At 40.0% G+C, this 14,487-nt stretch overlaps 1 protein-coding gene across 1 annotated transcript in view; it reads right to left on the bottom strand.

Annotated features, from left to right (window-relative positions):
• PELI1 (pellino E3 ubiquitin protein ligase 1) overlaps positions 1–12,319 on the bottom strand; it is a 55,960-nt gene extending 43,641 nt beyond the window's left edge. The window contains exon 1 of the mRNA XM_055540459.1: positions 12,180–12,319. The gene's annotated coding sequence lies outside the window, so the exon portion shown is untranslated. The remainder of the gene's footprint in view (positions 1–12,179) is intronic.
• Between the last annotated feature and the right edge of the window lie 2,168 nt (positions 12,320–14,487).

Here is a 14,487-nt window from a genome sequence, read left to right on the forward strand (position 1 = left end):
CAGCAGCAGCTTCTGAAAGACATTAAAAAAGCAACAGCATCAAGTGCTAGCGTAAGGTACATGGTGTCCCGGAAGTGAAGAGAATGTTTCAAAAAGCAGGAAGTATCAACAATATCAAATGCTGCTGAGAAGTCAGGTTAGATAAATGGTGGAGAAGTGTCACTGGATTTAGCAATCCAGAGATGGTAAGTGATCTCCACAGCTTTTTTCTCCTCTACAAAACCAAATCAGGATGCCAATAAGAAAAAACACAGCTTCTGAGTTTTGAGCACCTACTGAACACTTAACACTGTGCTGAGGGCTTTACATATCATTTCTACTCCTTTCAACAACCCTATCTGGAAGGTATTCCAAGGTTTGAGAGGTAAACCGAGTCAACTACATAAGGCTGCTAATCAGTGAGGCAGGAATTTGAATCCAATTTTCTTCAAATCAAAGCCTCTTTCTGTTCTATTACATTACCATACTAACTTGAATGACTGACCACCTATGAAGTTGGTTCTGGAAAAAGAAAAACAGCAAAACTAAAGAAGCTGTTAGCCTGAGAAAACAGGGAATGAGTCTAGGAAAACAAGAGGGTTCAAAAAAAACAAGTTTAATGGATGATGTGAAACAGGTGGAAAGAAAGAAGTAAAAATTTAAAGATCCAGCGCAAAGAGCCTCATACCATCACAGCACTTTCATAAACCAAACTCAGGTCCTTGGCATACAGTAGTAGCACATCTGGGAGACTGCTAAAAATGCAAAATCTCAAGGTCCATCCAGACTTACTAAATCAGGATATGCACTTAATTATGACCCCCAGATAATTCACACACTGTATTAATGCCCAAGAAGCCCTGGTCTGTTATCATTACATAGATGAAGATACTAACCAGGTTAAAAAGTTTGCAGAGCTAGAACTCAGGCCTCTTCTCTCTCAATTTAGGATATGTTCTGCTTCGTTACGTGCCCTCCAAACAGACACAACATTTCTATGAACTTCACTAACCTGAGGTTTTTGCCACAGAAACACTTAGGAGTTAAAATGACTCAATCAAGTTATCATTGACCATTGTGACTTGTTCCACTTCACTTGGAAATTTAAGTGTACCTGTGAATTTTCTCCAATCATTTTTTCTTAATAGTGTAACATACCTTAGTCCATTCGGGTTGCTATAACAGAATACCATAGACTGGATGGCTTATCAACAACAGAGATTTATTTCTCACAGTTCTGGAGACAAAGAAGTACAAGACTAAAGCACTGGCAGATCTGATGTCAGGTGAGGGCCCACCTGACATTTCCTCATTCACAAATCTTTTTGCTCTGTCCTCACATGATAGAAGGAGAAGGCGATGGCACCCCACTCCAGTACTCTTGCCTGGAAAATCCCATGGATGGAGGAGCCTGGTAGGCTGCAGTCCATGGGGTCACTAAGAGTCAGACACAACTGAGCGACTTCACTTTCACTTTTCACTTTCATGCATTGGAGAAGGAAATGGCAACCCACTCCAGTGTCCTTGCCTGGAGAATCCCAGGGATGGTGGAGCCTGTTGGGCTGCTGGTCTGTGGGGTCGCACAGAGTCAGACACCACTGAAGCGACTTAGCAGGAGCAGCAGCAGCAGCACATGATAGAAGGAGCGAGAAATCCCTCCAGGGTCATTTACAATGTACCGATCTCACTCAGGAGGGCTCTGCCCTCATGACCTAAATACATCCCAAGGGCCCTACCTCCAAACACTGTCATATTGTGGATGAGGTCTCTACACATGCATTTTGGGCAGGTATAAACATCAGTCTACAGTCCTGTGTGAAATCTACACATGCTATCCCTGACTACAAAGAATAAGAATGCTTCAATGTACCTAGTGAGTTTCAACCCTGACGCTCATGTGAAAAAAGACAGTACAGACTGGGAGAGGGAGATGGCCTATGGGAAGTCATGGAATCATGGAGTTAGAAGGGACCTTATAAGGCTGAGATGACAGATTTCATCTAGAATGCCAACCATATAGGTGCTGACAGTGCTGTACCAAAAAGGAGTCTAGGGCCATTTGGGGGTTAGCTATCAGCTTTATCTGCCATGGGTTGGTTCCAAAGAGGGCTCTCATCGAGTTCCTGACCTTCCTTGTAAAGAAAAGGAAGCCAAGACATTAAGTGAAATACGTGAGGTACATCCCAAATAAATGGACCAGAACTCTACGTCTCTTGACTCCTGAATTAAGAGACGTTCTTATCCTGAACCATACTGCTTCTCCTTTTGGATACATTTATTAAAAATAGTAAATCATTTTCATGTAGTAGATAATAAAAATCAAACCAATTAAAAGTTAACTGGGAATAAACAAGTCCTTGAAATTTACAAGTCCTATGATAAAGACTTAGATGAAAGTACATTCAAAGATTTAAATGAAGCCCACAACCTCTAAGTTGTATCACTGTGATCCATGAATGATCTCTGACTCAGATTGTTTTCTGACAATTTTACTTCATGGTGAGTGTTTCCATGTGACAATTCTTCTTTAGAATTTAGCCATGATGACTCAGGGCACCTAGGTGCTATGAAGGCGCTTTCAATTTAAGAGGTAGGAGGAGAATGAGGGGGCATACTGAATTGTTAACAGCCTACTCAGCTTGGAAAAGTAGCAAATCCTTTTTGGAAGCCATTTAAAAGACAGCCTCAGGAGGCAAATTCTGGTGAAAGCCTTAAAAAGACTGGTCTTTAAGAGCTCAACTATCTGCAGATAAACTAGTGTGCCATTTTTAAAAGTGATACAATCAAGAAGTTTCAGAAAATGGGATTTACTTTCTGTTGAGGAAGTGTCCATGACAAATTTAAAAAGATCTGGGACCACTGACATCACAGATCTGCTCTCTGCCGATCAGTTTAAGAGTCTACCTCAAAATTCACAGCCTTTTAGTAACCTGACAGGACTAATTCAGAGACTGAATCTTCCTACTTTAAACAAAAATTACAGTAAAGCAGTAAGTAAATTTGAAAAGCTTTCAGATACATGAAGTCTGTCTATAGGACGGTGGTTTCTAATTAGCAGCTCGTACTTTATAAAAGACACACAATTCACACATTTTCTCATGAATGATAAACTTAACTAGTTTTGTAATTTGGGTGTTTTAGTTCTTTGGTACATTTAAAGTATGCTGGTGAGAGACAATCTGAAGAAAAATCCATTATGTTAACTGTAGTCTAAAATTAAAGAAAATAAGCTTTCAGTGTTTCCAGTACATGCAGTTCATTAAATCTGGTGTAAACCCACAGGAACACTAAGTACTGTGGATAGTATCTGCCAAGAACCAGGAGTACAACTCTAAGGTTCTGAAGAACCACACACCTCCAATTGTTTTCGCTTATCATTAAAAAGTAAAATTAAACTGAACTGTGCCTTCTGAAGATTAAGGCAACTGATAGATACCTTGAACACTACAACTAGCAGAAAAATCAGGGCCAGTCACCTTATAATTCACTCCATGGACGGAAGAAGTTTTAAAGGACTTCATCACATTACTGATCTTTTTCTCCTTTCCTCTCCACTGTCAAAAAACAGCTCAACGGAAGTCCAGACAGTTTTTCCCCAAGGCTTATTTATGATTAACTATTACTACAGTGAAGTTCTTGATTGTTTGACATTTTCAGAAAAGACAACAACATACACCAAAAGCTGAAAACAGCTTTTGAAAATCCACTAGGCTAGCTGAGGTATAGATTGTGGATGGATGCAGGATTAATTTATGAGGCTGAGTTTATTACTATTTCCTACATTACTCAGTTCAAAAAGTATTCCATCCTATTAGGTCAGTTATCTCTGAGTGCCAGCTGATACAATATACTATCTCTCCATTAGAACACACACCATAAAAATGGCAAAAAAAGATAAAAAGAAGCTAACTAGGTGACACACAGGAAAAGTACTACACTTGCTATCTACATGTCACTTCTTTTAGGCCCTTAATTCATTCCAAATCTACTTTATAAGTATAAAAAATGGCAGAAAAAAAATGTGGAAGAGCAATGGGTTCTACTAAAGCTAGCGAAGGAAGAAAAACAGAGCCAGCCAGTGGCAGAGTGGAGAGATGAGCGTGAAACAGAGATGAAGTCAGAGATGGAATATGAGTATTTGCAAAGCACAAGGTGAATAGAATAACCTGGAACCTGATGCTGCAACCATCAACAGAGCTTAAGTAATAGACTGAATTTTCATATAACTCTATAAACTATTGTTAATCACCATCATCATTATTCACTCCAAATGAAATATAGGCTTTATCATGGTCATAATGTTCAAGTCAATGTGAAATATAACATGGCCCTTTTGCAAAGCAACTTTTTTCCTTAAAAGAGAAGCTGTATTCTTATCACTACTCTCTACTGCATTTATAAGTTTGAATCTTAGCTCATTAGGTCACGGACACTTAAGTAGATCCAAGTTACTAGGGCTTTCTGGTCATGGTTACTATTTTCTGAGACATGATTTTTTTCTTTCCTTCTTTCTCCTGCTCTCTCCCTTTTCCCTCTTTCTCTTTCTCCTCCTTCATAAGTTATTTATTCCACAAAAAATGGAAATGAGAAAACAGCTTCATAATCCTACCACCAAATCAAAAGACTACCTGTTAATAGTCACCTCTTAGAATTTCAAAGTCCTTTCCGAAAAACTACCACCACTTTTATTTCATAGTTGAATCAAAGACAGTTTGTTCAAGACTTCCAGAGTTAGTGGAAAGCCCCAAAATTAAACATGGCCTATGTTCCATGCTCAAAGGATAGTGTTTAAAACACATTAAATAATCCAGCCAAGCAGCTTAATCCTAATAGTATGTGCAGTATATGAAGAAAGGATCTGGCTATCTACCTATCTATCCACCAAAAGGACAAAAACTCTTGAGTGAATTAAAGAACTAGATACCTAACAATTTTCTGAAAAATAAGAATCTTGGTTAAAGTATTTCTTATACAGTTACGTATTTATGTGCTTAGTGGTCACTGTTAGTAATCTACTATATAATAAAATTTCATAATTTCAACTTAATTCCATTAATTTCTATGTTTGTTGCTATTGTTCAGTTGCTAAGTCATGTCTGACTCTTTGCAAACCCATGGACTGTAGCACACCGGGTTTCCCTGTCCGTATCTCATGGAGTTTGCTCAAACTTATATCCATTGAGTTTGGTGATGCTATCTAGCCATCTTATCCTCTGCCACCCTCTTCTCCATTTGCCTTCACTCTTTCCCAGCATGGGGGTCTCTTCCAATGAGTCGGCTCTTCCCATCAGGTGGTCAAAGTATTGGAGCCTCAGCTTCAGCTTCATTCCTTCAGGGTTGATTTCCTTTGGGATTGACTAGTTTGATCTCCTTGCAGAGATCTACATATCATATTTTTGGTTAAAGAAAGTATTGTGCCTTCTTATTATGCATAATTGACTGGAAAAAGGATGTTTTCTTTATTCAATGTTACTAAAAAGCATTCAAATGTTAAGTTTCTCAGGTTGAAAAACATTCCTATTAAAAAAAATGAACTAGTATAAAAATTTTCAAAACTAATAATCTTTACATCTACATTGTCCTATAAGTAGATAACTAAAAAAACTCCTATTGATGGAGTTTTTTTTTAGGGAAGGGGAGCTTTCAAATACTTGGAGGATAGGGGGGGTCTGATTTTTCTGTAATTTTAATAAAGATTTAAAAAGAGCTCTTCGTGGGAAATCAGCATGTTCTTAAAACATCTACTAATCTGAGATTTGAAACATGAATGTAAGAAGACCTGAAAGCCAGATTCCTAACACTAAACGCATGCTAGTCTTTCAATTCCAAATGTATGCCATAGCAACAAGAAAGTTATACAGTTTCATTATGATGATAAATGCCATCTCTTCCATTTTGGATCAATGACACAAAACTTATCAGCAATGACTGTTTCAAATACTTAAGTATTAAGAAATATGCATGGTCTTGTGTGTATATGTTATGTGTTTTCATGTATGAGACAGAACTTAAATATCCAAATGAGTATAGTCTCTTCCATGTTAGTCATTCTCACAGGTTATATCCTTATTCTAAATGATGCTACAACTGTCTAGGACATTATTAAAACTCCTCTTCAGTCTATGAGTAGATCTGATTTTCAGAAACAATCATGGCCTTCTCAGAGTAGATCCGATATTCACAAATAGCCTGAAGTTATTTCCTATTTTCTTTCTGTTAAAATCCTTTCTGAGTCATATCTGATAAATAAAATGAGATACCATGTAGCTAATACCCCCTTTTTCCTTAAAAACAAGGAGTAAATAGAAAGTTATGAGCTATTTTCATGTGTGGCTCTTAAACTGGCTTAGAAGGCAATTTTTTTAAAGTTCCAAAAATATTTGAGTAATGCTAGTATTGTTGATGGAGAAGGAAATGGCAACCCACTCCAGTACTCCAGTACTCTTGCCTAGAGTGTCCTGTGGATGGAGGAGCATGGTGGGCTGCCATCTATGGGGTTGCAGAGAGTCAGACACAACTGAAGCAACTTAGCATGCATGCATACTTTGGAGAAGGAAATGGCAACCCACTCCAATATTCTTGCCTGGAGAATCTCAGGGACGAAGGAGCCTGGTGGGCTGCCATCTACAGGGTCACAGAGTTGGACATGACTGAAGTGACTTAGCAGCAGCAGCAGCAGTATTGTTGAAATAAGTGCAGAGCTTCCAGGGTGGCTAAAGACTTATTTTAGATAAGTGTATAAAATAAATATCCTTACTCTAAAGGAAGGATGGACAACCAAGTCCTATACTAGTTGGTCTCCTTTACCCTCCATTTACATTTCTGACTGCTGCTGCTGCTGCTAAGTTGCTTCAGTCGTGCCTGACTCTTTGCCACCCTAAAGACTATAGCCCACCAGACACTTCTGTCCATGGGATTCTCTAGGCAAGAATATTGAAGTGGGTTGCCATGCCCTCCTCCAGGGCATCTCCCTGACCCAGGGACTGAAACCATGTCTCTTAAGTCTCCTGCATTGGCAGGTGGGTTCTTTACCACTAGTGCCACCTGGGAAGCCCCGTATTTCTGACTATCCCCTGCTATTCTCTCTCACTCTAACCCAGACACACTGATTTTCTTGTAATTTCTTGCCTTCCAATCAAACTTCAACCTCAGGGTCACTATAATTGCTCTTCCCTCCACCTGGAATGTCCTGCCCCAAAGTTAGCTCCAAGGCTTTTGCTCTCAACTCCTTCAGGTTTTACTCAGATAATTACTACCTCCACACTCCCATCCCATATATCCCCTCTTCTCCCTTTCTGCTTTGTGTGTGTGTGTGTAAAACTGTTAATTACAGAAATTTTCAAACATACACGAAGTAGAAAGTAAGAAATCTCATGTATCCATTATCCAGTTTCAACAACTTTCAATACGTGGCCAATACAGTTTCATCTATGCTCCTCTCCCTTTCCAATTATTTTAAAGTAAAAACTTCGGATATCATATTTTAATTCAGAAGTATATATCTCCAAAAGGTAAGGCTCTTGTTTTAAAACTACATTACATGTTCAATACTTTATACCCTAAAAACTAACAATTCCTTTTTATCAAATATCCCAATGTCCAAATTTCCCAAATTTTTCATCAATGTCTTTTACAGTTAGTTTGCTCAAAGCCGGATCTAAGGATCATACAATGCATTTGATGGATATGACCCTTGAGTTGCTTTTAAAGTTATATTACCCCTCCCTCTCTGATTTCTTGCTATTTATTTCTTAAAAGAATCCAGGTCATTTGTCATTAAAACACAAAATATTTTACTTGTTTATTTTATTGTCTGTGTCCCTACTAAAATGTAAACACCATAAGGCAGAGATTTTAGTTTGTGTGCTATTAGCATTTAGACCAATGCCTGACACATAAAAGGCATCCAAAAAACACTAAATGAATGTTTGGCATTCATGCCAAAAGTGCACAGCAGAAATTGCTAATCACAGCACTCTGTCCTGCTGAGCCTGAACCAGGACTCCATGTTTTCTACATGGCACTCTAGGCAGTCACCACCAGGCAATCAGATTTGGTACCCAAGTTGAAATCTACTAGCTATATCCGCCACCTTTAAAGTAAGTAAATTTCTTATTTCCAAAATAGATTCAACGAACCTTGTATTTTGAAATTTAGCTGAAGCTTAGCATAATAAATTACTGACTGTATTTCTTGTCAAGTATGTTTCAATATTTCTTAGCTCATTTTAGACAATTTAGAAGGAAAAGCAAATTGTAGCCAAAAAATTAATAGGAAAAACTGCAGAACATGGCGGGAAACTAAGCAGGGGTACTACATATTTTTAGAAGTAGCAACATCCCGAGAGGTACATTATAAAATAAAAGATCAGCAATAAACACCTCAAAAAGGAAGGAAGAAAGTAAATTACATGTGTATTCAATTAAAAACTTTTTTTTTAACTACATGGATGGTCACGATTAACTGGGGGATGACAAATGTCAGGATTTTCTCATAGGCACCAGCAACATATTCTATTTTCTGTAAATGGTATTTTGAAGTGCAAAAAAGTATTACAGGGGTGATACAAGGAGTAATTGCAGAACTCTATTTCTCTGAAATGGAGTTTATCGTAGCAAAATATCTAAAACATGTACAACATTCTGAAAAAAATAACCAGGTCTTCTTAGATTCATTTGCAATTCAGTTCTTTTAAAGTACCTGATGAAGCTCTTTCCCTTTGAGTTTATTTCTGAAGAAAGCTATGCTAATTGAAGGGCTTCAATCAGATGTTCATGTTTCAATTAGTTACCTCTATTCAAAATGAAATAAATTCTTTGACTCAAGAAATCTTGTGCTTTCTCTTTATCTCGCAAATTCATTCAGCAAAAACAAAAACTATGTAAGACCTACTACGTGCAATTATTTTCAACCTCTGGAAGGAACAATTATTAGAATTGCTCTTTTGAGAGAATATATATATATATATATCTAAAAGCTAGTGGTACAACCTGAAATTATATCTAGTTCTTTCAGTGTCCAGTATTTCTTGCATTGAGGTTCCTACACATTAGTCTGGGGGAAACTGTTCTCTAACAGAGGTCGAACTCTAACAAAGAAAAACAATAAACCCCCCTTACCATGTGTGTAAAAAAAAAAAACAAAACCTCCCAACAACTCAAATCCCTTGAAGGAATGATTTCTATTTACATTTCCTATGTGATATATTTAGAGAGAATCTGGAAAACAAGGCTAGTGATCTATAAACAGAAAGTGCTAAGTGGAATTCACTGTTTACTGACTTTAGCTAGAATTTTGTCCCTTACATACTGTTGCCAGGAATCTGTATTATTGTACTCTTTAAAAATATCTTCATCAGGTTTCCTTCATTCTACCGATTTTCTTTCTTCTTTCTACTGGCTTTTAAATTTTTTTATTCTCCTCAATTAAAAGACACAAATGCAACTTCATGGAACAGCATGATTTTTCCAAAGAAACTTCTAGCACCACCTCTCATTGCCATCATGTGCTTGTCATTATGTTTTCATATATACAATTACAACAGATGTAACAAAATAATCCATATAAGTTTTCCTGAGTCAATAAATATGAGAAAAGGTCTCTACTGATGTGCCATGATAAGGCATATTATGTGAGAATGTTAGTTTTCAAAGTCTTCCAGATTAAAATCTCTTCTTAGCTACAGAAGCTTCTGTCTGTAAACAGTTCTTCACAGAGCATGACTACTACAGTCCTTATCATCTGACCTACTGGACAACCACAATAAGCATATTCTGAATTCACAGAACTCTTCATATAGAAGTGACATTTTGACAACCTAAAAGGAAGCTGAAACAAAGACGGATGGAAGCACATTTCCGCCTCCCCGTGAAACTTGGCTCAGCAGCAGTTAGCATACTAGACTCAGTTCCCTGCCCTGCACTTTTTCAGTCATTTCCTTTAAGGGGTTCCAAAGAAACTAGGAAAACCTGCAATGCCCGACTTTTGACAGTCAACACTAACTGCTGCCTTTGGACTCCAGTGACTGAGCAGACATTGTGTTAGTAGCTTTCTTAAAGTATAAATAAATGCCTTTGGTAAATCTGGGTTGTAAATGCTGCAGAAAAAGTTCAACTTAACCAACTGTAAGGTCACTTCAATGAAAATATTAAGGAGAGCACAGATTTCTCCCTGCCCCCAAATCTTCCACAAAGAGACAATTCCCAGGATCTCTTTTTCTTTTTTAAAGTCAATAAATACCACTATTATATGACAGCACTTTGGTATTATTAATAAAAATCTAGGTGACAATTTTCTCTTTAAAAGTCTTAAATTTATTAGATTTAGTATTATAACCACTACACTACATGCATCTTTCCATACACTTAACTGTTCTATTTTCCAACTGTTTGTTTTAAAGTCAAGATCTCTTTCAAGATACTACAGAAAGAGAACAGGTTAGAAGACTGGGGGAAAATATCAAAATAAGAACATCTTTCCCTTTTCTGATGGAATCACCAGAATCTAAAATCTAGGGGAAACTATAAAATACAAAATTAAATTGAAAAGAGTTGCAGATAAGAAAAAGTCTTGTTACTACAGTTCTGATCATTATTCACCTCAGAAATAATGCTTGATTTAAATTTGCAGTACCTTCTAGTTTGGGTCAACTACCAAAATAAACTTGTCCTCAGAATTATCTTCCTCCACAAGAGGTTGTTGGTGCGAGTGAAAAACATAAGGAATTTGTATGCTGTATTTGTACAAGAAGGACAATGTTTTGAAAGATATAAATCTGATCACTCTGAGAAAACATTTTCTCTTTGTTAGTTACAAAGAAAACGCCATAAATTGAAACAAGAACCGGAGAAACTGAACCTTCTCCACAATTCAAAAATTTAAATTCACACTACTATGCAAAGTAAATAACAAAAACACTCTAACCTTTCTGCTCAATTATGAAGGTAACACATACACAATGTAGAAAAAGACAAAGCCAGTTCTTAAACAAAAGATCAGCTGCTATGAAAACAAAATAACATTCTGCAGACTAAGAGAAGTACACCGTCTTTGAACCAAAACAAATAGATGACCTTTTCGTATATTTAAACCTTCAGTTCTTAGCACAACCAGCACCTTATGGATAAAGCGCTCACTCAATTATCTGATGACTAAACGATGGGAAGGCTGTTGGTGCTATTAAAACCAAGACACATTTCCTTGTGTGCAGTGATTAAAATCTGTGAAGCCTACGTTAAAAAGTCTCTGTCCTCCCACCCCCATCACTGCTCGTCTGCCTTGTAAGAAATCTACATGTACAAAAAATAAAAGTAGATGGGTGAGGTGAGTTTATGATGACAGTATTTTCCCCACTCCGGGCATTTTTCAAGAGACTTTTGAGGTTTTAAAATTCAAATACTATGTAAGAAGAGTTATTGTTTGAACTAACTAACAAGTACCTCGACCTCTTTTAGACTTTAGTTAGCCTGTAAGTAAAAGGAACATCTTTAACTTTTCCACGGGGCATTGGAGAACGAGTTCTTACTCATAAATGCTTTCAGGTCTTCAGACACCAGGTGCGCTGGAGGAGCACGCGTATCCATCAATTAGAGAGCTCTTCTGAACCTCAGTTTACCCACTTACAGAAACGGGCTTATTAACTTGTTTCGTCGGGGCCCCGGAGGTGTAATTAATTAATGTTTTTAAGTGCTCTGAGATCCAAAGATGAAAGGAAACGCAAGGGACACGCAGAGATGATGACAATAATCATAATAAAAAGAATGACTAACTTGGAAGTCTGTGTTATGTAAGGAGAGGAAAAAGAAGTTACCAGTTTCGCACAAACAAAAGAAAAGCCCACCACCCCTTTTGTTTCCCTTTGGTTTCGGTCTCGCTCCCAGCCCCCGCGGAGCTCCCCTCCGGCAGCTGGCGACCCTGCGCCGGGCGCGGGGCTCGGACTTGGCCACCCTCGCGCCCGCTCCCAGGCAGAGGGGGAGGGCGCGCCGGGCAGGCTCCTGACAAAGGCGCTTCCTCCTGCGAGGGCGCGGGATGCCGGCGCCGCAAACTCCGCTCCCGGCCGCCTCCGGCGCGGGGGCGCGCAGGCGGGCGGGGAGAGCCCGCTGCCGGCCGGCCGCCCCGGTAAGCCGCTGAGGAAGTTGCGCGCCTACCTGGCCCGCACCCCTCGGCGGCCCCGCCGCGACCCCTCCTGCGGCCACACTCACCGGACAATTGCTGGTGGCCGGAATCCCAGCACGACCCCGAGACCCGGAGCGAGGGGGGAGAAGTGTGCGTGCGCGGGCAGCGCGAGCAGACAGCCCGGCGTTCCGCCGCCGCCTTGCTCGCCAGCCGGCCGAGCCCAGCGAGGGGAAGTTGGCCGCGGAGCCGAACGCTGGAGAAGCCGCGGGCGGAGGAAGAGCCACGGGATCCGCCTTGTGATGCGCTCCGGGAGGGCTCGAGGCAAATCCGAACGCGCGGCGAGGCTGGTCCTGCTGCTGGAGGCGGCGGCGCCCCCCGACGGTTCCACCGCCTCTGGGTCTCTGACCCACGCTCGGAGGGAGGGGAGGGGACTAGCGGGAGGGCGGGACTGGAGGGAGGGGACAGGGCCGGGCCACAGCGGGAGGCGGTGCGGCGGCGCCGAGCGGTCTCTTGGGAGTTGTAGTTCTCTTCAAGAAAAAAGATGTACATTGTTGTTGAGGACGCTTCTGCGTTCGCTCTGCACTGCGCATGCTCGGGAGGGAGGCTCGGCCCTACTGTTACTATGGTCACCGACACACTAAGGAAGGGAACGTGTTAAGCGAGGCTGCTGACTGAACAAGGCCTTCCTTGTATTATGGTACTGTTAGGGATCCCACTTTTGGCTAGTCCTTTTACTTCGCTCCACCCCCAGCTTCTAGCCTCATCACGCCAAGTGCCCAGTGAAATCTGACTTCCTTACCATATCTCCTTGGTCTTCCCTGCTGCTTAATTTTATCCCATAAATTCGGGATCACAAATACCCATTTCCCTCCCCTCCCGCAAATGTAGACTCTCTGCCTTAAATTTAAGGTTCTTTGTTTGTTTGTTTTTTAACCTAAGACTTGTAGAAAGGTGTTAGTCATTCAGTCATGTCGGATTCCTTGTGACCCCAAGGACTGTAGCCCCTCAGGCTCCTTGGCATTCTCCAGGCAAGAATACTGGATTGGGTAGCCTGTCCCTTCTCCAGGGGATCTTCCTGACCCAGAGGTGGAATCCAGGGCTTCTGCATTACAGATTCTTTACCATCTGAGCCACCAGTTGCTTCCGATATCTTAATTAATTAGGTTATAAAAGGGTTAGGAACATCACCACTGTCAAGAGTCCCATCATTTCTTCACGCAGTCACATCCAACTTTAAGGCCAGCAAAGGTAAAGCTCAAGGTTAAGATCACTATATCTTACTTCATCCATGTTAAAAAATTTCTTAAATTTTAAGGCCTACAATTTTCAAGAAATACAAATTTTATAAAGTAGAAGTTCAAAAGATAAGTGGAAAGTTGAAAATTGTTTGCTGTATGTACATTGACCAACTTTCATTTGGCAATAAGAGAAGTCTGAACCAAGGTCTGAGTATGCTTTTGGGCTGGTCAGCTAAGTCTATGCCCATGTGGGACAGCCAGGTGTGAAGAGATGGTGGAGGAGGTCAGTGCAAGGCAGGACATGTTACTGGATTCCAGAGAACTAAAGGCAACCTGTCCCAAGATCTTTTGTTTTCCTTCTCTGCCTACCTAGAGCCCCATACTCTGGAAGAAAAGGACTAATGTTTAGAAATCAGAAACACAGGAAAAGCTGCGGTTTTCAGGTAGAGAGTTTCAAGGTCAAGGATCCTTGTGTTTGCAGACCCCATAATTAATATTCAAAAAACAGTTATTGAGTATAGTATGTCTCAGGTACTTCTTCAGTTCCCAGAAATAGAGATACAGGAGTGTAAAAGAAATATTTATTGTTTTCAAAGTGCTTACTGTGCAGAGGAAAAGCCAGGTAAATAAACAAACTGCAATAAATACCTTAGTAGAAAAGTTTACCAGATGATTTGGTACACACCTACCCCAGACTCAGATAAGGTCAGGAAATGCTTCAAAGAACATTTAAACTTGAGGATGACTAGGAGTCAGTGTGTCTGTGTTCTTTGGTGGAGGAAGGAAAAGGGAGAAGTAAGTGAGAGCATTGTGGGCAGGGTTAGGGCAGCAAGAGTAAAATGCTAGAAGTGTGAGATCAAAGAATATTTTGGTCCAGTAAAGAATTCATCATAGCTGGTGGTAGGATGGGGTTAAAGAGAATGGCTAGAGAAGAGAGGAAAAGGTAAAGGAGACAGATTGTGACGAATCTCGTATAATATGCAAAGAATGCAGGCTTTTCTAGAAGCAATGGAAAGTTGTGCCAGGATTGGAAGCAAATTTTAGTAAGATGTACATTTTATAAATGCATTTTATTCATTTAAAAAAAGATGAGAGCCTGAACTGGCACTGGCAGTGGCAGGAGACAGAACTGAGGGAAATCAGACACTATTTAAGT

Source organism: Bubalus kerabau, chromosome 11 (assembly GCF_029407905.1).
Source record: "Bubalus kerabau isolate K-KA32 ecotype Philippines breed swamp buffalo chromosome 11, PCC_UOA_SB_1v2, whole genome shotgun sequence".
Lineage (NCBI taxonomy): Eukaryota > Metazoa > Chordata > Mammalia > Artiodactyla > Bovidae > Bubalus > Bubalus kerabau.